We start from the raw sequence: 22391 nt of genomic DNA, 5'->3' as shown, positions 1-22391 counted from the left end.
AGCTGCTAAATAACGGCAATTCGTTGTCTTGGTCTTGTCATCTGAAGTTTATGGTCTTTACTTTGATTTATTGTTGTTGAGATGAGGTCCCAGCAAATGAATCGTAACCAAAGTTGTGAGAGATGTGGTATCATTGTATAGCCCTCACTATACTAGTCCAAGATCGTTTAATTAAAGAAAAGCTCTATAATATTGCTGAATATACATGAGATCCCTTATTTTGACCAGACGTGGTCATTCAAGAGTGATTCGTAAGGCAATAAAAGACAAGTAAGGTAAGTCTAAAGTCGGGCGGGGCCGACTATATTATACCCTGCACCACTTTGTAAATCCACATTTTCGATACTATATCAAATCCGTCAAATGTGTTGGGTGCTATATATAAAGGTTTTTGTCCCAAATACATATAGTTAAATCTGATTCCATCTGAACAAAATTTATAATCTATAGACTTAACATTTAAGTCGTCTAACGCCCTGGGATGGTACACTATGTTAGTAATAAACAAGTAACTACGGCCGTCAGTTCGTCCAGGCCGAATCTTATGTACCCTTCACCATGGATTGCGTAGAAACTTCTACGAAAGACTGTCAACCACAATCGAATTAATTGGGTTGTGGTGTCTTAAAACTTGTTAACATCGTTTTCTAAATTGTGAGTTAGTCCATACGTGGTATATATTTGACAAAAAAGGTATGTATAGGTAAGTCTACAAATAATTACGAATCGATATGGACTTTTGCACGGTACATAGCAAAGCCAGAATTGAAATATGGTGGTCGCTTATATGGGGGCTATATAGAATTATGAACTTGATATGGTCCAATTTTTTGTGTGATTGGGGATCGATTTATCTGAGGGCTATATATAACTATAGACCAATATGCACCATAGACCAAGGAAGGTATAGACAACGAAAGTGAATTCACAGAGCTGTAGTTTGTCTGCACACCGTAGATGGCTCTTTTTCGTCTGCAATTGAGTGATTTTTAAATTTGGCTTTAATTTGTTTTCTTTCGTTTGTTCTTTTGATGAAACACCAAATATTGGAAAAACATGTAAAATTCTATACACCCACATCTTTTTTGTAATGCAAATTTACTGATTTGTACGGTAATTCCCGTTTTCCAAAAAGACATTGAGTCACTTGACTGCGCAATTGAGTGGAATGACTGCGCACCAGCGTTGCCAGAATTGTTTTACAAAAAACCGCTAGATTTGTCCAAAAAACTAGCCAAAAAAATCTAAAAAATTTTAAAAAATAGCTAGAAAAAAAGCTAAAATTTTTTGTATCAAAAGTCACATTTTTGATTGAAATTTAACAAACTTAAAGGCTTTATATCACTTACCCCCATTTTCATAAAGCTCCGTTAGTGTTCCGTTAACTAACCAACTTTTAAACCGTATTATAGACGAAGCTGTCATCCTGCCTTTATATTCCATAGGCCAGTTAGGAACTTAACTGACGAAAAAATTTCAGTTAAAGTTAACCGGAGAGAAGATATTTGGAATTTACTTTCTGTTAACTGGCAGTTAAAGCCTAACGGAGCTACATGAAAATGGCCGTTAAAATGCATATTATTTTAATTGTATTCATTTTAATTCAATTTCTGTGAGACTGTAAGAAAATTTAAGTCATATTAGCTCAGTTTGCGTACTCGATACATTTTGATTACTATCACAAATTTTTACTGGAAGTCCTTCGTTTATATTTCCTAGTAAAAACATTTTGCCCAGTAAACTTGCAATTGCCAGCTGGTTAATCATCAACAAGTCCAATGTGCGATATATTGCATAATGTCACATAGAACTGCATTAGAAAATATCAATATATTTCGTTTTAACTGAATTAATGATAAATTCGTGAACGTGAACACTTCTCCTAATTTTACCCAAGAGAATATAACCCATCTAACTGTCTTGCAAGTTTATATTGAATAACTTTTATTCGAAAATTTCCCATACAAACCTATTGTTGTCCAATTTTCGTAAATGTAAATCCATTCCATTCATATATAGCAGATTTGTTTTGATCCTATCACTACGAATTTTTTCATTGCATTTTTTGATGTTAAAAAAATAATACCACATTCATAACTTTATTTCCTTTATTATTTCTATATTCGGTTCCAAAGATTTTGTACACTAATGATTTTGGTTTTGATTCCGAGTCAAATTTGAATTTAAATATTCGTTTTTTTCAGCTTTTTTTTTCATGAGCTATCACAGTGCTTTAAAAACGTGCTAACGACAACTTAAATTTCCAAATTCAGACTCGACTTTAAGTAGAAATTATTCTATGTATACATTTTTAAAATAAAATGTTGAAAAACCTCTTCTATTTTTGAACGCTAGTTTGGTTTGTGGTCAAGATACAAAAACTCCACAAATTTAAAGACTATTTCATTAATTTTAAGAATTTTTTAGAATTGACCCTAGCCTTCTTTCATGAAAAGATACCCATTTTTAAGTTGAATCACTTAACTATAAGGACAAAAAGAATTTATCGGCTATTGGACAAGGAAAACAGTTTATATAAGAAAAATTCACAAATGCTATTATAACCAAAATTCGCGTTCGTATTTTAAGGAAATGAAATCTTTGGCCTCACCACAATATTTTTTCAATGTACAAAGCAATTCACATCTACTATTTTAATTTAGTTATATCATAATAAACGAGTCAAATGCTAATATTCCTAATAATTTACTGACAGTTTATATAAGGAATTGAAATATGTGGAAAACCTTATTCTGACAGCAAGGCTTAGATAAAAACGAAGTTTTATCCTAAACGTCTTCAAAAAAAGCCAAATTTAGCGGGAAAAAAGCTAAATTGGCAACGCTGCTGCGCACTGCAAATAAACAAAACCATGGTGATTTGTCAAGGTATGTCTCTATTTTAATTGGTCTATGTATGCACTTAGTTAGGCATGGTTGTTAACGGTCATATACTAGCACAATGCACCAAATTTCAACTGACTCGAATGAAATTTGCTCCTCCAAGAGGCTCCAAAACCAAATCTCCGGATCGGTTTATATGGGGGCTATATATGATTATGGACTGATATGGACCACTTTTGGCATGGTTGTTAAATATCACGTACCACGTACCAAATTTCAACCAGATCAGATGAATTTTGCTTCTCCAAAAGGCACCGGAAGTTAAATCTGGGGATCGGTTTATATAGGGGCTATATATAATTATGGACCGATTTCGACCAATTTTTGCATGATTGTTGGATACCTTATACTAACATCACGTACCAAATTTCAACCGAATCGGATGAATTTTGCTCTTCCAAGGGGCTCCGGAGGTCAAATCTGGGGATCGGTTTATATGGGGGCTATATATAATTATGAAACGATGTGGACCATTTTTTTGTATGGTTGTTAGAGACCATATACTAACACCAAGTACCAAATTTCAGCCGAATCGGATAAAATTTGCTTCTCTTAGAGGCTCCGCAAGCCAAATCGGGGGATCGGTTTATATGGGGGCTATATATAATTATCGACCGATGTGGACCAATTTTTGCATGGTCATTAGAGACCATATATTAATACCACGTGCCAAATTTCAACTGAATCAGATGAATGTTGGTCTTCCAAGAGGGTCCGGAGGTCAAATCTGGTGATCGGTTTGTATGGGGGCTATATATAGAAATGTCACCAGTAATGCTGGTGACATTTCTGAGGGTTTCAAAGCTTCTCTAAGTGGTTTCACTGGAATGTGGAACGCCGTTCGGACTCGGCTTTAAAAAGGAGGTCCCTTGTCATTGAGCTTAACATGGAATCGGGCAGCACTCAGTGATAAGAGAGAAGTTCACCACTGTGGTATCACAATGGACTGAATAGTCTAAGTGAGCCTGATACATCGGGCTGCCACATAATCTAACCTAACCTATGGGGGCTATATATAATTATGGACCGATGTGGACCAATTTTTACATGGCCATTAGAGACCATATACTAACACCATGTACCAAATTTCAGCCGAATCGGATAAAATTTGCTTCTCTTAGAGGCTTCGCAAGCCAAATCGGGGGATCGGTTTATATGGGGGCTATATATAATTATGTACCGATGTGGACCAATTTTTTCATGGTCATTAGACCATATACTAACACCATGTACCAAGTGGGATGAAATTTGCTTCTCTTAGAGGATCTACAAGCAATGCACCACGCAGCCACCGTGGTGCATTGGCTAGCATGCTCACCACAATAGCTAACCTAACCTGAATAGACCATATCGTATTACTTTTAGGTGTAGCCCCCATATAAGCCGATCGCTAGATTAGAGTTCTTCAACCTCATGGAATTGGAGGATCTAATTAGATATAATTAGATCTCAAAATTAGAGACTTTAGATCTAAGCAGATTTACCCAGATAAGATGAAACAGAATTAGATATAATTATATATAATTCCACATATGACGAGATCTAAAATATAATTCTACATAACGGGTTGGCTGATAAGTCCCCGGTCTGACACATAGATGGCGTCGCTAGTATTAAATGCATATTATTTTTATATAGTACGAACCTTCAAGTGATTCGTGTCAACATTTGACGTCTGTAAGTCAATTAGTTTGTGAGATAGACCTCTTTTGTGAAGCAACTTTTGTTATTGTGAAAAAAATGGAAAAAAAAGTAATATCGTGTTTTGATAAAATACTGTTTTCTGAAGGGAAAAAATACGGTGGAAGCAAAAACTTGGCTTGATAATGAGTTTCCGGACTCTGCCCCAGGGAAATCAACAATCATTGATTGGTATGCAAAATTCAAGCGTGGTGAAATGAGCACGGAGGACGGTGAACGCAGTGGACGCCCGAAAGAGGTGGTTACCGACGAAAACATCAAAAAAATCCACAAAATGATATTGAATGACCGTAAAATGAAGTTGATCGAGATAGCAGAGGCTTTAAAGATATCAAAGGAACGTGTTGGTCATATCATTCATCAATATTTGGATATGCGGAAGCTCTGTGCAAAATGGGTGCCGCGCGAGCTCACATTTGACCAAAAACAACAACGTGTTGATGATTCTGAGCGATGTTTGCAGCTGTTAACTTGTAATACACCCGAGTTTTTCCATCGATATGTGACAATGGATGAAACATGGCACCATCACTACACTCCTGAGTCCAATCGACAGTCGGCTGAGTGGACAGCGACCGGTGTACCGTCTCCGAAGCGTGGAAAGACTCAAAAGTTCGCTGGCAAAGTAATGGCCTCTGTTTTTTGGGATGCGCATGGAATAATTTTTATCGATTATATTGAGAAGGGAAAAACCATCAACAGTGACCATTATATGGCGTTATTGGAGGGTTTGAAGGTTGAAATCGCGGCAAAACGGCCCCATATGAAGAAGAAAAAAGTGTTGTTCCACCAAGACAACGCACCGTGCCACAAGTCATTGAGAACGAATTGGGCAAAAATTCATGAATTGGGCTTCGAATAGCTTCCCCACCCACCGTATTCTCCAGCTCTGGCCCCCAGCGACTTTTTCTTGTTCTCAGACCTCAAAAGGTTGCTCGCAGGGAAAAAATTTGGCTGCATTGAAGAGGTGATCGCCGCAATTGTGGCCTATTTTGAGGCAAATCCGAAGGAGTACTACCAAAATGGTATCAAAAAATTGGAAGGTCGTTATAATCGTTGTATCGCTCTTGAATTGAACTATGTTGAATAATAAAAACAAATTTTGACAAAAAAAATGTGTTTTTCTTTGTTAGACCGGGGACTTATCAGCCAACCTGTTAGTATAAACCTACATTTTCTTTCATGGTGGGTTAATTTTTTGTGGGTGTAGTCTACCCATGAACTTTCATCAGCAATCTTAATATGTATTCCCATCTTTCATTGACCCTACCCCGAAAAAAGAAATCAAGACATCATGAAGAGACAACTGATCGGCTGGGTGACAACGATGACAACCATAGAATGATTACAACATCATCATCATCATCATCGTCAAAAACAATCAGTCATCAACATCATGGTTTACCTCGAGACATATGTGTGTATGAGGGATTGTTGTCTCTGGTGACATGGTTGGACCATTATCATGTCCCACAGCTGGCAACACCTGTTGGCTTGTATGGTGCAAAAAACAAACAAACAAAATAATTTGTTGTTGATGACTTTGAAATACACATTTTTCTAAATGTCATCAATAATGCAAGGAAATGCTATGAGAAAATGCCGGAAAATATTTTAGTCACCAAAAATACAAAAATATTCATTGACTTTCCAATGGGAAAAAAATGTGAAGAGAAACTTTTCTTCTTTACAATCTGCACCAATAGGTGGATAGGGTGTATCCCCATCACAGTTGTCACTCGTGCCAAGAATAATCTACCAAATTTGATAAAAATTTTACCGCAAATCTTCTAAATTAAAAAATCTTATTTTGAAGTTTACGATCAAATTTTTGTCTATATCTTATTTCTGTAGAAAATTTTGCCAAAAATTTTATTTCTAAAGAAAGTTTTGGTAAAACTTTATTTCTAAAGAAAATTTTGCTAAAAGTTTATTTCTATGGCAATTTATGCCAAATTTTATTTTTGTATAAAAATTTTGTTAAAATTTTATTTCTATGGAAAATTATGGCAAAATTTTATTATATTCTGCGCCACACTGTGGAGCAGGGTATTATAAGTTAGTGCATATGTTTGCAACACCCAGAAGGAGACGAGATAGACACATGGTGTCTTTGGCAATAATGCTCAGGGTGGGTCTCTGAGTCGATCTAGCCATGTCCGTCCGTCCGTCTGTCTGTGAACACATTTTTGTGATCAAAGTCTAGGTCGCAGTTGAAGTCCAATAGCCTTCAAATTTGACACATGTTCCTGTTTTGGGTCAGAATAGAACCCTATTGATTTTGGAAGAAATCGGTTCAGATTTAGATATAGCTCCCATATATATATTTCGCCCGATATGGACTTATATGGCCCCAGAAGCCAGAGTTTTACCCCAATTTGGTTGAAATTTTGCACTAGGAGTACAATTAGTAGTGTAGTCAAGTGTACCAAATTTTATTGAAATCGGTTCAGATTTAGATATAGCTCCCATATAAAGGGTGATTTGTTAAGAGCTTGATAACTTTTTTTTTAAAAAAAACGCATAAAATTTGCAAAATCTCATCGGTTCTTTATTTGAAACGTTAGATTGGTCCATGACATTTACTTTTTGAAGATAATTTCATTTAAATGTTGACCGCGGCTGCGTCTTAGGTGGTCCATTCGGAAAGTCCAATTTTGGGCAACTTTTTCGAGCATTTCGGCCGGAATAGCCCGAATTTCTTCGGAAATGTTGTCTTCCAAAGCTGGAATAGTTGCTGGCTTATTTCTGTAGACTTTAGACTTGACGTAGCCCCACAAAAAATAGTCTAAAGGCGTCAAATCGCATGATCTTGGTGGCCAACTTACCGGTCCATTTCTTGAGATGAATTGTTCTCCTCAAAATGGCCATAGAATCGCGAGCTGTGTGGCATGTAGCGCCATCTTGTTGAAACCACATGTCAACCAAGTTCAGTTCTTTCATTTTTGGCAACAAAAAGTTTGTTAGCATCGAACGATAGCGATCGCCATTCACCGTAACGTTGCGTCCAACAGCATCTTTGAAAAAATACGGTCCAATGATTCCACCAGCGTACAAACCACACCAAACAGTGCATTTTTCGGGATGCATGGGCAGTTCTTGAACGGCTTCTGGTTGCTCTTCACTCCAAATGCGGCAATTTTGCTTATTTACGTAGCCATTCAACCAGAAATGAGCCTCATCGCTGAACAAAATTTGTCGATAAACACATTTCGAACCGAACACTGATTTTGGTAATAAAATTCAATGATTTGCAAGCGTTGCTCGTTAGTAAGTCTATTCATGATGAAATGTCAAAGCATACTGAGCATCTTTCTCTTTGACACCATGTCTGAAATCCTACGTGATCAGTCAAATACTAATGCATGAAAATCCTAACCTCAAAAGAATCACCCTTTATATATCTTTCGTCCGATTTAGACTCATATGGCAACAGAGGCCAAAGTTTACTACAGATTTTCGTGAAATTTTGCACAGAGGGTAGAATTGATATTCTACCAATGCTTGGTTAATTTGATTGAAATTGCTTCAGATTTAGATATAGCTCCCATATATATCTTTCGTCCTATTTTCACTTATATGACCTCAAAAGCCAGAGTTTTGCCCTGACTTGCTTAAAATTTTGCACATGGAGTACGTTTAATGGTATCGTTAAGTGTGTCAAATTTTGTTGAAAACTGTTCAGATTTAGATATAGCTCCCATATATATCTTTCGCCCGATTTACACTCATATGACTACGGGGGCCAAAGTTATACTCCCATTTACGTGCAATTCTGCAGAGATTGCAGAATTATTATTCTAACTATGCATTTCAAATTTAGTCACAATCGGTTCAGATTATATATAGCTCCGTACACCAGAGTTGGGGAAATATGGTACACTGTTTCATATTTTAGTCCCATTTTCAAATGGAATTTTCCTCCAATTGACTGGATAGTTTCCACAGAGAATATATATAAAGGGTGATACGGTCAAAATTTGGTCAAGGGAAAACGCGTGTAAATCGGTGAAATTGTTTATTTAAAAAATCAAATTAAATTTCTTTTTCAAGTTCAATTAGTATAAAATTCAGGAAAAATATTCAGTTAGGCTTTCGCTTTTCCAAATCCGAATTGCCGGGCCTCACGCTTGACACCTGCCATCAAATTTTGTACAGCCACCTTGTCCACCTTCTTCGCCGCAGAAAGCCAGTTTGTCTTGAACTGCTGCTCGTCCTTAGCAGTTTTTTTGGTCTTCTTTAGGTTCCGCTTGACAATAGCCCAGTATTTCTCAATTGGGCGGAGCTCTGGCGTGTTGGGAGGATTCTTGTCCTTGGGAACCACCTGCACGTTGTTGGCGGCGTACCATCCCATGGCCTTTTTACCGTAATGGCAAGATGCCAAATCCGGCCAAAACAGTACGGAACAACCGTGTTTCTTCAAGAAGGCAGCATACGTTAATTCAAACACTCTTTCACGTAAATTTCTTGGTTGACAGTCCCGGAAGCTATGAAAATGCTGCTTTTCAAGCCACAGGTACAGATGCCTTGCCAAACCAGATATTTCTTTGCGAACTTTGACAGTTTCGTGTGCTTGAAAATATCTGCTACATTTCCCCTTCCTTTTGCCGTATAGAACTCCTGTCCCGGAAGCTGCTTGTAGTCGGCTTTGACGTAGGTTTCGTCGTCCATTACCACGTAGTCAAACTTCGTCAGCATCGTCGTGTACAGCCTCCGGGATCGCGCTTTGGCCGTCGTATTTTATTTATCATCGCGATTTGGAGTCACTACCTTCTTGTAAGTCGATAGTCCGGCTCGTTTTTTGGCTCGATGGACGGTTGTAGACGATACACCCAGCTTATTTGCGGCATCTCGGAGAGAGAGGTTAGGGTTTCGCTTGAAACTACCGGCAACTCTTTGTCGTCTCAGCGGCTTCCGGTTTTCGATTTCCCCCCGATCCAGACTTCCTGGCTGTCGACAAACGTTCCCCAAACACTTTAATTACATTTGTAACGGTTGATTTGACAACTTTTAGCGATTTTGTCAGCTTTGCGTGCGAGTAGCTCGGATTTTCGCGATGCGCGAGCAAAATGTTGATACGCTGCTCTTCTTGCTTGGACGGCATTTTAATAACTGAAGAGTGAATTCCAAAATCAAAATAGGAGCAACATTCTACACACACACACCTTCAAAATGAGGGGTGTTCAGGTTTTTTAAATGCAAAATTGAAAGAAATACGTGAAGTTTATATTGACCAAATTTTGACCGTATCACCCTTTATCTATGCATGTCAAATTTAGTCTAAATCGGTTCAGACTATATATAGCTCCCATATATACGTACACCAGAGTTGGGGAAATATCGTAGACTGTTTCATATTTTATACACATTTTCTATGGGATTTTCCTCCAATTAATTGGATAGCGTTAGCCAATTTAAATTTTATTCTAGAGGTTTTCTTGAAGTACAAAAAATTGTCTCTATTATAAGTATTTGTATTTGAAAATGCAAACCTTTATATAGCTCCCAGCAAATTTGAAGTAGTTGTGATGGTAACACAAATGTTGGTTTACATAGTGATGAAGGGTATATTATAGACGGCCCCGCCCGACTTTAGACTTTACACAGAAAGAAATATCACCAAAATATTTCCAATTAAAAAGTTAATTGAAGTTGAAATTTTTTTTAATTAATAAATTAATTGATACAATTAACCTTTTAATCATGATAGAAACATTAAGTTAATTAAGTCAATGATTGAAAATTTCAAAAATTTTGATTAAAAAGTTAATTGTATCAATTCGGAAGACTAATTCAGTTAAAAAAGTTCTGATTGTTTTTTTAATTAAAAATGTATTTCCAACAATCATTTGTTAATCCAAATAAAAACTCTAAGCCAATTCAGAAAGTAATTAAAAATAGTTACCTTTTTTAAAATAAATTAATTGAGTTTTGCAATCAACATCAATTAAATTTTTAATTGAATCAATTAAAAAATTAATTGAAATTTGCCAAAAAATCAATTAATTTTTTAATCAAGAATTTTTTCTATGCCCAATTAAAACTGTGATTGATACTATCATTTTCGTGATTGAAGACATTTCAATTAAAAAATTAATTGGATCAATTAATTTGGTGATTGAATCAGAAAAAAATTTTTTTGTGTGTACTTACTTGTTTTGTAATTACAAGCCTGCTTACCAAATATTGCAAAGCTAACTTGAAATGTTCACATCTAAATGCTGGAGGGCTCTAACGATCACCACTTGTGATTTTCCAACAAAATATAAAGCAATCACATTGTTACGCTTGAATTGCATCACGAATAATTTAATCTTAAAATTCAATAGATCAAAATGCTTTTGTCAACTGCTAAATAATATAATGTACTGTCATTGAAATTAATTGGTCAGTTGTCAAAAATAGTAACCTAATGTTGATTGCAATACATATCAGCCACCCTTTCAACACTTGCAGCATACCTCAGTATTAATCATACATATGAGTGTTCGTGTTGTGACTATGTGGAATTTTCACAAATAATATTTGAGACTAATTTAATTTAATGCCACATTTAATTACACACATTTTCATAATCATTATGCTACAAATTAAAATATGGCCTGTCTGCAATTGCTTCAATGAATAAACAACTGCGTCTTGCAGTTGCCGCAGCAACTGTGGCAATTGATGGTGATCGGTTGCTTAGCAATTGACTAAAATGCCTAGAATCGCTGCTGACTACAACAAAAATCAAGTGAACAGAGCAGCAGAAAAATTATGACCAACATCTGCTTGCTGATATTGCTAGTTATCTTGCTTTGCTAGCCCTATCAGTTAGTAAATGATTGACGTGCTTTTGTCGCCTAAGCCTATTTACTCGTATGTATGACTAAAGACTTTGGTATGATATGATCACCGCATCATAGCATCACCGACTCAATTAAAACTTTAATTGAAAAATTGTTCGTGAAATTTTTTTCTGTGAAGGATCAATGGTTTCAATCCTATTCTCGACCAAAATTTCAAAAATACTCGTACCCATATCCCCTCTCAGTAATGCTGGTGACATTTCTGAGGGTTTCAAAGCGTCTCTAAGTGGTTTCACTGCAACTCGGCTATAAAAAGGAGGTCCCTTGTCATTGAGCTTAACATGGAATCGGGCAGCACTCAGTGATAAGAGAGAAGTTCTCTAAGTACTTCACAGCAATGAGAAACGCCGTTTGAACTCGTCTATAAAAAGGAGTTCACTTGTCATTGAGCTACCCATAGAAACACTCATTAATAAAATAGAAATAAATCCCGTTTAGTAAAGGGTGATACGGTCAAAATTTGGTCAATATAAACTTGACGTATTTCTTTCAATTTTGCATTTAAAAAACCTGAACACCCCTCATTTTGAAGGTGTGTTGTGTGTAGAATGTTGCTCCTATTTTGATTTTGGAATTCACTCTTCAGTTGTCAAAATGCCGTCCAAGCAAGAAGAGCAGCGTATCAAAATTTTGTCCGCGCATCGAGCGCATCCGAGCTACTCGCACGCAAAGCTGGCAAAATCGCTAAAAGTTGCCAAATCAACCGTTACAAATGTAATTAAAGTGTTTGGGGAACGTTTGTCGACAGCCAGGAAGCCTGGATCGGGGGGAAATCGAAAACCGGAATCCGCTGAGACGACAAAGAGAGTTGCCGGTAGTTTCAAGCGAAACCCTAACCTCTCTCTCCGAGATGCCGCAAATAAGCTGGGTGTATCGTCTACAACCGTGTATCGAGCCAAAAAACGAGCCGGACTATCGACCTACAAGAAGGTAGTGACTCCAAATCGCGATGATAAACAAAATACGACGGCCAAAGCGCGATCCCGGAGGCTGTACACGACGATGCTGACGAAGTTTGACTGCGTGGTAATGGACCACGAAACCTACGTCAAAGCCGACTACAAGCAGCTTCCTGGACAGGAGTTTTATACGGCAAAAGGAAGGGGAAAGGTAGCAGATATTTTCAAGCACATAAAACTGTCAAAGTTCGCAAAGAAATATCTGGTTTGGCAAGCCATCTGTACCTGTGGCAGCATTTTCATAGCTTCCTGGACTGTCAACCAAGAAATTTATGTGAAAGAGTGTTTGAATAAACGTCTGCTGCCTTTTCTGAAGAAACACGGTTGTTCCGTACTGTTTTGGCCGGATTTGGCATCTTGCCATTACGGTAAAAAGGGCATGGAGTGGTACGCCGCCAACAACGTGCAGGACAAGAACCCTCCCAACACGCCAGAGCTCCGCCCAATTGAGAAATACTGGGCTATTGTCCAGCGGAACCTAAAGAAGACCAAAAAAACTGCTAAGGACGAGCAGCAGTTCAAGGCAAACTGGCTTTCTGCGGCGAAGAAGGTGGACAAGGTGGCTGTACAAAATCTGATGGCAGGTGTCAAGCGTGAGGCCCGGCAATTCGGATTTGGCGAAGCGAAAGCCAAACTGAATATTTTTCCTGAATTTTATACTAATTGAACTTGAAAAAGAAATTTAATTTGATTTTTAAAATAAACGATTTCACCACTTTACACGCGTTTTCCCTTGACCAAATTTTGACCGTATCACCCTTTATTACAATAAACACCTAACCTACTATACGTAACCTGCACAGTGTTGGTTGGTTTGTTCAATCGTTGTTTCATTGCGTACCATTTCAACCACAACACTCAAAAAAAGGTTTAGTTGGATCCAAAGATTTTGACCTTCCCTTAAGGATTTTGGTATGGATTCCGAGCCAAAGATGCAACTTCTTTAAAATAAAGACATTTTTGTAGATACCCATTTGGCTTTAAATCTAGGATCACTAAAATTTAAATTAGGATTTAGCGAATTTTCATTCTCTTTTCGCGGTATATCAATAAATCTATTCGCGTACAAAAACAAATGCCAGTTTAAAAATTCAAATTATAACAGATACTTCAAAGTAAAAAATATACTTAATCCCAAAAAAAAACTTTAAACCAAAGATGATAAATCCTCAAAATAAGTCTTAGCCTATATTTGAAATGTTTTTTATCGTTAATCTAAAGATTCAATATTTCATCGAATTTACGGACGATTTCTTTAAATAAAAAATGTGTTTCTTTACTTTAAGGCCAAAGACATGCGTCTTTAACGGAGGGACACAAATTTCCAAAATTTGTGTCCTAAATTTAATGAAAACAAGTATATACGGCCGTAAGTTCGGCCAGGCCGAAACTTATGCACCCTACACCATGGATTGCGTAGAAACTTCTTCTAAACACTGTCATCCCCAATCGAATTACTTGAGTTGCGGTAACGCTTGCCGATGGCTAGGTGTCTTAAAACCTCCTAACACCGTCTTCTAAATTGTAAGTAAGTCCATACGTGGTATATATTAAATCAAAAACAAGTAAGGAAAGTCTAAAGTCGGGCGGGCCGACTATATTATACCCTGCACCACTTTGTAGATCTAAATTTTCAATACCATATCATATCCGTCAAATGTGTTGGGGGCTATATATAAAGGTTTGTCCGAAATACATACATTTAAATATCACTCGATCTGGACAGAATTTGATAGACTTCTACAAAATCTATAGACTCAAAATTTAAGTCGGCTAATGCACTAGGGTGGAGCACAATGTTGTTAAAAAAATATGTGAAACATTTAAATCTGAAGCAATTTTAAGGAAATTTCGCAAAAGTTTATTTATGGTTTATCGCTCGATATATATGCATTAGAAGTTTAGGAAAATTAGAGTCATTTTTACAACTTTTGGACTAAGCAGTGGCGATTTTACAAGGAAAATGTTGGTATTTTGACCCTTTTTGTCGAAATCAGAAAAACATACATATGGGAGCTATATCTAAATCTGAACCGATTTCAACCACATTTGGCACGCATAGCTACAATGCTAATTCTACTCCCTGTGCAAAATTTCAACTAAATCGAAGTTAAAAATTGGCCTCTGTGGTCATATGAGTGTAAATCGGGCGAAAGCTATATATGGGAGATATATCTAAATCTGAACCGATCTCAACCAAATTTGACACGCATAGCTACAATGCTGATTCTACTCCCTGTGCAAAATTTCAACTAAATCGGAGCAAAAAATTGGCCTCTGTGGTCATATGAGTGTAAATCGGGCGAAAGCTATATATGGGAGATATATCTAAATCTGAACCGATTTGGCTGATATTTTGCAAGTTTTTCGAGACACATAAAATATTCAGATGTACGGAATTTGAGGAAGATCGGTTGATATACACGCCGATTATGACCAGATCGGTGAAAAATATATATGCCAGCTATATCTAAATCTGAACCGATTTTTTCCAAAATCAATAAGGATCGTCTGTTAATGACAGACTTTTTTCCATGAGCGTATATTTTGCATTGCATATTTTGCGATACCACAAAATGCGTCATGCGTCATCATGACAGTCATCACTGTCTTAGCCATCAGTATCAGCATCACCATCATCATCAGCACCTTGTCATTTGGTGAAGTGACAAATGTCGCACGACAAGTCTCAACTATTGCACATTTTGAATGTTCAGCGTTTCTTAATTTAGTCTTTGCAATAATCGAGAGAGCATTCATCATCCTACTAACTAACAAACCATGCGAAACAATTTTCCATGGAATTCATGAAATATCGACGTGTATTTTGGTGTGTGTGTGTGTGTGTGTTTTTTATACCCTCCACCCTAGAATTGGGGGTATATTAACTTTATCATTCCGTTTGTAACACATCGAAATATTGCTCTAAGACCCCATAAAGTATATATATTGTGGGTCGAGGTGAAATTCTGAGTCGATTTGAGCATGTCCGTCCGTCGGTTGAAATCACGCCAACTTCCGAACGAAACAAGCTATTCACTTGAAACTTGGTATAAGTAGTTGTAATTGATGTTGGTTGGATGGTATTGCAAATGGGCCACTTTTACGTATAGCCCTCATATAAACGGACAAATTTGGCTTACGATTGCTCTAAGAGAAGCAAATTTCATCCGATCCGGCAACACTTTTCTTGTAAAATCGCCACTGCTTAGTCGAAAAGCTGTAAAAATGACTCTAATTTTCCTAAACTTCTAATACATATATATCGATCGATAAATCATAAATAAACTTTTGCGAAGTTTCCTTAAAATTGGTTCTGATTTAAATGTTTCCCATATTTATACCCTTCACCACTACTGTGGTACAGGGTATAATAAGTTTGTGCATTGGTATGTAACGCCAAGAAATAGTGGTCATAGACCCATCTTTTAGTATACCGATCGGCTTAGAATTAAATTCTGAGTCGATTTAGCGATGTCCGTCTGTCTGTCTGTCTGTCTGTCTGTCCGTCTGTATATGTAATTTTGTGCACAAAGTACAGCTCGCAATTTGAGTCCGATCGTCCTCAAATTTGGCATAGGGTCGTTTCTTGTGACAGAGACAATCGCTATTGGTTTTGGAAAAAATCGGTTCAGATTTAGATATAGCTGCCATATATATGTATCCCCGATTTGGTCGTAGTTAGCGTGTTTATCAACCGATTTTCTTGAAATACCGTACATCCAAATATTATGTGAATCTCGAAAATCCTGCAAAATATCAGCCAAATCGGTTCAGATTTAGATATAGCCCCCATATATATCTTTCGTCCGATTTAGACTCATATGACCACAGAAGCCAAAGTTTACTACCGATCTTCGTGAAATGTTGCACAGAGGGTAGAATTGACATTCTACCAATGCTAAATAAATTTGATTGAAATCGGTTCAAATTTAGATATAGCCCCCACATATATCTTTCGTCCGATTTGAACTTATATGACCACAAAAACCAGAGTTTTGCCGTGATTTGCTTCAAATTTTGCACAAGGGGTACGTTTAATAGTATCGTTAAGTGTGTCAAATTTTGTTAAAATCGGTTCAGATTTAGATATAGCTCACATATATATCTTTCGCCCGATTTGGACTTATATGGTCTCAAAAGCCAGAGTTTTACCCTGACTTACTTCAAATTTTGCACAAGCGGTACTTTTAACGATACTATTGTTCAGATTATATAAATTTCCCATATATATATACACCAGAGTTGGGGAAATATGGTAGACTGTTACACATTTCAGACCCATTTTCAATGGAAGTTTCCTCCATTTAACTGGATATCGTTAGCCGATTTAAATTTTAATTCTAGAAAGTGAAGTAGTTGAGATGGTAACACAAATGTTGGCCTACATAGGGGTGAAGGGTATAATATAGTCGGCCCCGCCCGACTTTAGACTTTACTTACATGTTTTTCACTAAAATTGTGTTCCACCCTAGTGCATTAGCCAACTTAAATTTTGAGTCTATAGATTTTGTAGAAGTCTATTAAATTGTGTCCAGATCGAGTGATATTTAAATGTATGTATTTGGGACAAACCTTTATATATAGCACCCAACACATTTGACAGATGTGATATGGTATCGAAAATGTAGATCTATAAAGTGGTGCAGGGTATAATATAGTCGGACCAGACCGACTTTAGACTTTCCTTATTTGTTATATATGGCCCCCATATAAACCGATCCCCAGATTTGGCTTGCGGAGTCTCTAAGAGAACCAAATTTTATCCCATCCGGCATGTAAAAATTCGTCTATATCGGTCCATAATTATATATAGCCCCCATATAAACCGTTCCCCAGATTTGATCTCTGGAGCCTCTTGGAGAAGTAAAATTCATCCGATCCGGTTGAAATTTGGAACGTGGTGTTAGTATATGACCGCTAATAACCATGCCAAAATTGGTCCATATCGGTCTATAGTTATATATAGCCGATCCCCAATCACAAAAAAATAGGTCCATATCGGTTCATAATCATGGTTGCCATTCGAGCCAAAAATAATATACCAAAATTTCATTTCTATAGAAAATTTTGTCAAAATTTTATTGCTATAGAAAATTTTGTCAAAATTTTATTTCTATAGAAAATTTTGTCAAAATTTTATTTTTATAGAAAATTTTGTCAAAACTTTATTTCTATAGAAAATGTTGTCCAAATTTTTGTTCAAAATTTCATTTCTATAGAATATTTTGTCAAAATTTTATTGCTATAGAATATTTTGTCAAAATTTTATTTCTATAGAAAATTTTGTCTAAATTTTACTTCTATAGAAAATGTTGTCAAAATTTTATTTCTTTAGAAACTTTTGTCAAAATTTTATTTCTATAGAAAATTTTGTCAAAATTTTTATTTCTATAGAAAATTTTGTCAAAATTTTATTTTTATAGAAAATTTTGTCAAAACTTTATTGCTACAGAAAATTTTGTCAAAATTTTATTTCTATAGAAAATTTTGTCAAAATTTTATTTTTATAGAAAATTTTGTCAAAATTTTATTTTTATAGAAAATTTTGTCAAAATTTTATTTTTATAGAAAATTTTGTCAAAATTTTATTTTTATAGAAAATTTTGTCAAAACTTTATTTCTATAGAAAATGTTATCAAAATTTTTGTTCAAAATTTCATTTCTATAGAAAATGTTGTCAAAATTTTATTTCTACAAAAAATTTTGTTAAACTTAATTATATACATATTTAATCGGCCTTTTTTAGTTTAATATATAGCACGTATGGACTATCTTGCAATTTAGAAGACCGTGTTAGGGAGTTTTAAGATACCGAGCCATCGGCAAGTGTTACCGCAACCCAAGTAATTCGATTGTGAATGACAGTCTTTAGTAGAAGTTTCTACGCAATCCATGGTGGAGGGTACATAAGCTTCGGCCTGGCCGTATATACTTGTTTTGTTTTTTAGAGACCAGTGTCCATTATTGGTCAATTTGATTGGAATTTAAGATGTTGTTAAAGAAATCTCTGTTAAATACACCACCAAATGTTAATGCGAAATATTCCACAAGAGTGGCAAAGACAACTGTCATTCATGTTGACAATTTCAAGTAAAGATTTTGAAGTTTTTGGTTTAGTACACAGAAAAAATGCGATTGTAAAATAAACTTGTGTTTATTTCAAAATATGCAATAAATTGATCAGTTAATTTCGTGATTGAATCAGAAAACTTTTTTTCTGTGTATATAGATTTTTTTTTGTTGAAAATCGAATAATCGCCAATATACAATTTCGATAAGTCGGTATGACGCTTTCAAGAAACACAGCAACAACAAAAAATAGAGGTCGATGAATGAATAGACTTTGAAAGTATTAGAAAAAGTCGATATCGAAAAGCAAAATTGTTCTATGTTGCCTAAAGTTTTTTTTTCGTTTCGATGAAAAGCAAAATTTTCTTATTTGCTTACATTTATTCTTTTATTTGTTTACATTATTGTTGTTTTTTTTTAATGTTATAATTTTCTTTTTTGGGGGGATACACTTTTGTTGTCCTTCAGATTGACATTGACTCTCCTCTCTTTATTTACCAAGAAGAATGGGTGCAAGAAGTGGGTTTAAAATACCTGACACTCTGTTTACAACCAATTGGGTAACTTGTGGTCCAAGTAATCCTTGTAGAACATCGGCAACTGCGATAAGAACTTGTTGCAGGAGTCCTCCTACAAGAAGGACAACGTCGTTATTCGATACTGGCACGGGTGGCTGTGGCAAACAAAAAAAAAATACAACACAAGGTTACAACACTAGTGTGGGAATTTCAGTTGTGGGAATTTCAGTCTTCAGTAGAAGTTTCTACGCAATCCATGGTGGAGGGTACATAAACTTCGGCCTGGTCGAACTTACGGCCGTATATACTTGTTTTGTGTTTTAGAGACCTGTGTCTATTATTGGTCAATTTGATTGGAATTTAAGATGTTGTTAAAGAAATCTCTGTTAGATACACCACCAAATTTTAATGCGAAATATTCCACAAGAGTGGCAAAGAAAACTGTCATTCATGTTGACAATTTCAAGTAAAGATTTTAAAGTCTCTTTTTTTCGTTTCGATGAAAAGCAACAATTTTCTTATTTGCTTACATTTATTCTTTTATTTGTTTACATTATTGTTGTTTTTTTCTTAATTTTATAATTTTCTTTTTTGGGGGATACACTTTTGTTGTCCTTCAGATTGACATTGACTCTCCTCTCTTTATTTACCAAGAAGAAGGGGTAAAAGAAGTGGGTTTAAAATAACTGACAATTTGCTTACAACCAATTGGGTAACTTGTGGTCCAACTAATCCTTGTAGAATATCGACAACTGCGATAAGAACTTGTTGGAGGAGTCCTCCTACAAGAAAGCCAACGTCGTTAGTCGGTAATATCACGGGTGGCTGTGGCAAACAAAAAACAAAATACAACACAGGATTACAACACTGGTGTGGGAATTTCAGTTGTTTCGGCCAAAACTAACATATCGGCTTTTGATTGTGAATAAATCGATTAAAAGAATTGGAAATCAAAGCCGAAAATCGAATTTTATAAAATGTTTCATTTTTATAAAAACTTTTATCAAAATTTTATTTGTATAGACAATTTTGCCAAAATTTTACTTTTATAGATTTTTTTTTTTCAAAATTTTACTTCTATAAATTTTTTTTCAAAATTTTATTTCTATAGAAAATTTTGTCAAAATTTTATTTCTATAGAGAATTTTATAATTGTTTTTTTTTTCTATAGAGAATTTTATCAACATTTTATTTCTATAGAAAATTTTGTCAACATTTTATTTGTATAGAGAATTTTATCAAAATTTTATTTCTATAGAAAATTTTGTCAAAATTTTACTTCTATAGAAAATTTTGTCAAAATTTTATTTCTATAAAAAATTTTATCAAAATTGTATTTATATAGAGAATTTTATCAAAATTTAATTTTTATAGAAAATTATGTCAAAATTTTATTTCTATAGAAAATTTTATCAAAATTTTATTTCTATAGAAAATTTTATCAACATTTTATTTGTTTAGAGAATTTTATCAAAATTTTATTTCTATAGAAAATTTTGTCAAAATTTTATTTCTATAGAGAATTTTTTCAAAATTTTATTTATATAGAGAATTTTATCAACATTTTATTTTTATAGAAAATTATGTCAAAATTTTATTTCTATAGAAAATTGTATCAAAAGTTTATTTCTATAGAAAATTTTGTCAAAATTTTATTTCTATAGAAAATTTTGTCAAAATTTTATTTGTATAGAGAATTTTATCAAAATTTTATTTCTATAGAAAATTTTGTCAAAATTTTATTTCTGTAGAGAATTTTGTCAACATTTTATTTGTATAGAGAATTTTATCAAAATTTTATTTCTATAGAAAATTTTGTCAAAATTTTACTTCTATAGAAAATTTTGTCAAAATTTTATTTCTATAAAAAATTTTATCAAAATTGTATTTATATAGAGAATTTTATCAAAATTTAATTTTTATAGAAAATTATGTCAAAATTTTATTTCTATAGAAAATTTTATCAAAATTTTATTTCTATAGAAAATTTTATCAACATTTTATTTGTTTAGAGAATTTTATCAAAATTTTATTTCTATAGAAAATTTTGTCAAAATTTTATTTCTATAGAGAATTTTTTCAAAATTTTATTTATATAGAGAATTTTATCAACATTTTATTTTTATAGAAAATTATGTCAAAATTTTATTTCTATAGAAAATTGTATCAAAAGTTTATTTCTATAGAAAATTTTGTCAAAATTTTATTTCTATAGAAAATTTTGTCAAAATTTTATTTGTATAGAGAATTTTATCAAAATTTTATTTCTATAGAAAATTTTGTCAAAATTTTATTTCTGTAGAGAATTTTATCAAAATTTTATTTATATAGAGAATTTTATCAACATTTTATTTCTATAGAAAATTTTGCCAAAATTGTATTTCTATAGAAAATTTTGTCAAAATTTTATTTCCATAGAAAATTTTGTCAAAATTGTATTTCTATAGAAAATTTTGTCAAAATTTTATTTCTATAGAGAATTTTATCAAAATTTTATTTATATAAAGAATTTTATCAAAATTTTATTTTTATAGAAAATTATATCAAAATTTTAATTCTATAGAAAATTTTATCAACATTTTATTTCTATAGAAAATTTTATCAAAATTTCATTTGTATAGAGAATTTTGTCAAATATTTATTTCTATAGAAAATTTTGTCAAAATTTTATTTCTATAGAAAATTTTGTCAAAAATGTATTTTTATAGAAAATTTTATCAAAATTTTACTTATATAGAGAATTTTCTAAAGATTTTCTTTTTATAAAAAATTTTGTCATAATTTTATCTCCATAGAAAATTTTATCAAAATTTTATTTCTATAGAAAATTTTGTCAAAATTTTATTTTTATAAAAATTTTATCAACATTTTATTTCTATAGAAAATTTTATCAAAATTTTATTTGTATAGAGAATTTTATCAAAATTTTATTTGTATAGAGAATTTTATCAAAATTTTATTTCTATAGAAAATTTTGTCAAAATTTTATTTCTATAGAAAATTTTATCAAAATTTTATTTCTATAGAGAATTTTATCAAAATTTTATTTCTATAGAGAGCTTTATCAAAATTTTATTTCTATAGAAAATTTTGTCAAAATTTTATTTATATAGAGAATTTTATCAAAATTTTATTTTTATAGAAAATTATGTCAAAATTTTATTTCTATAGAAAATTTTATCAAAATTTTATTTCTATAGAAAATTTTATCAAAATTTTATTTGTTTAGAGAATTTTATCAAAATTTTATTTCTATAGAGAATTTTATTAAAATTTTATTTTTATAGAAAATTATGTCAAAATTTTATTTCTATAGAAAATTTGATCAAAATTTTATTTCTATAGAAAATTTTATCAAAATTTTATTTCTATAGAGAGCTTTATCAA

The sequence above is a fragment of the Haematobia irritans genome, chromosome 4, assembly GCF_050003625.1.
Source record: "Haematobia irritans isolate KBUSLIRL chromosome 4, ASM5000362v1, whole genome shotgun sequence".
NCBI classification, from domain to species: Eukaryota; Metazoa; Arthropoda; class Insecta; order Diptera; family Muscidae; genus Haematobia; species Haematobia irritans.
This window is presented reverse-complemented; position numbering follows the sequence as displayed.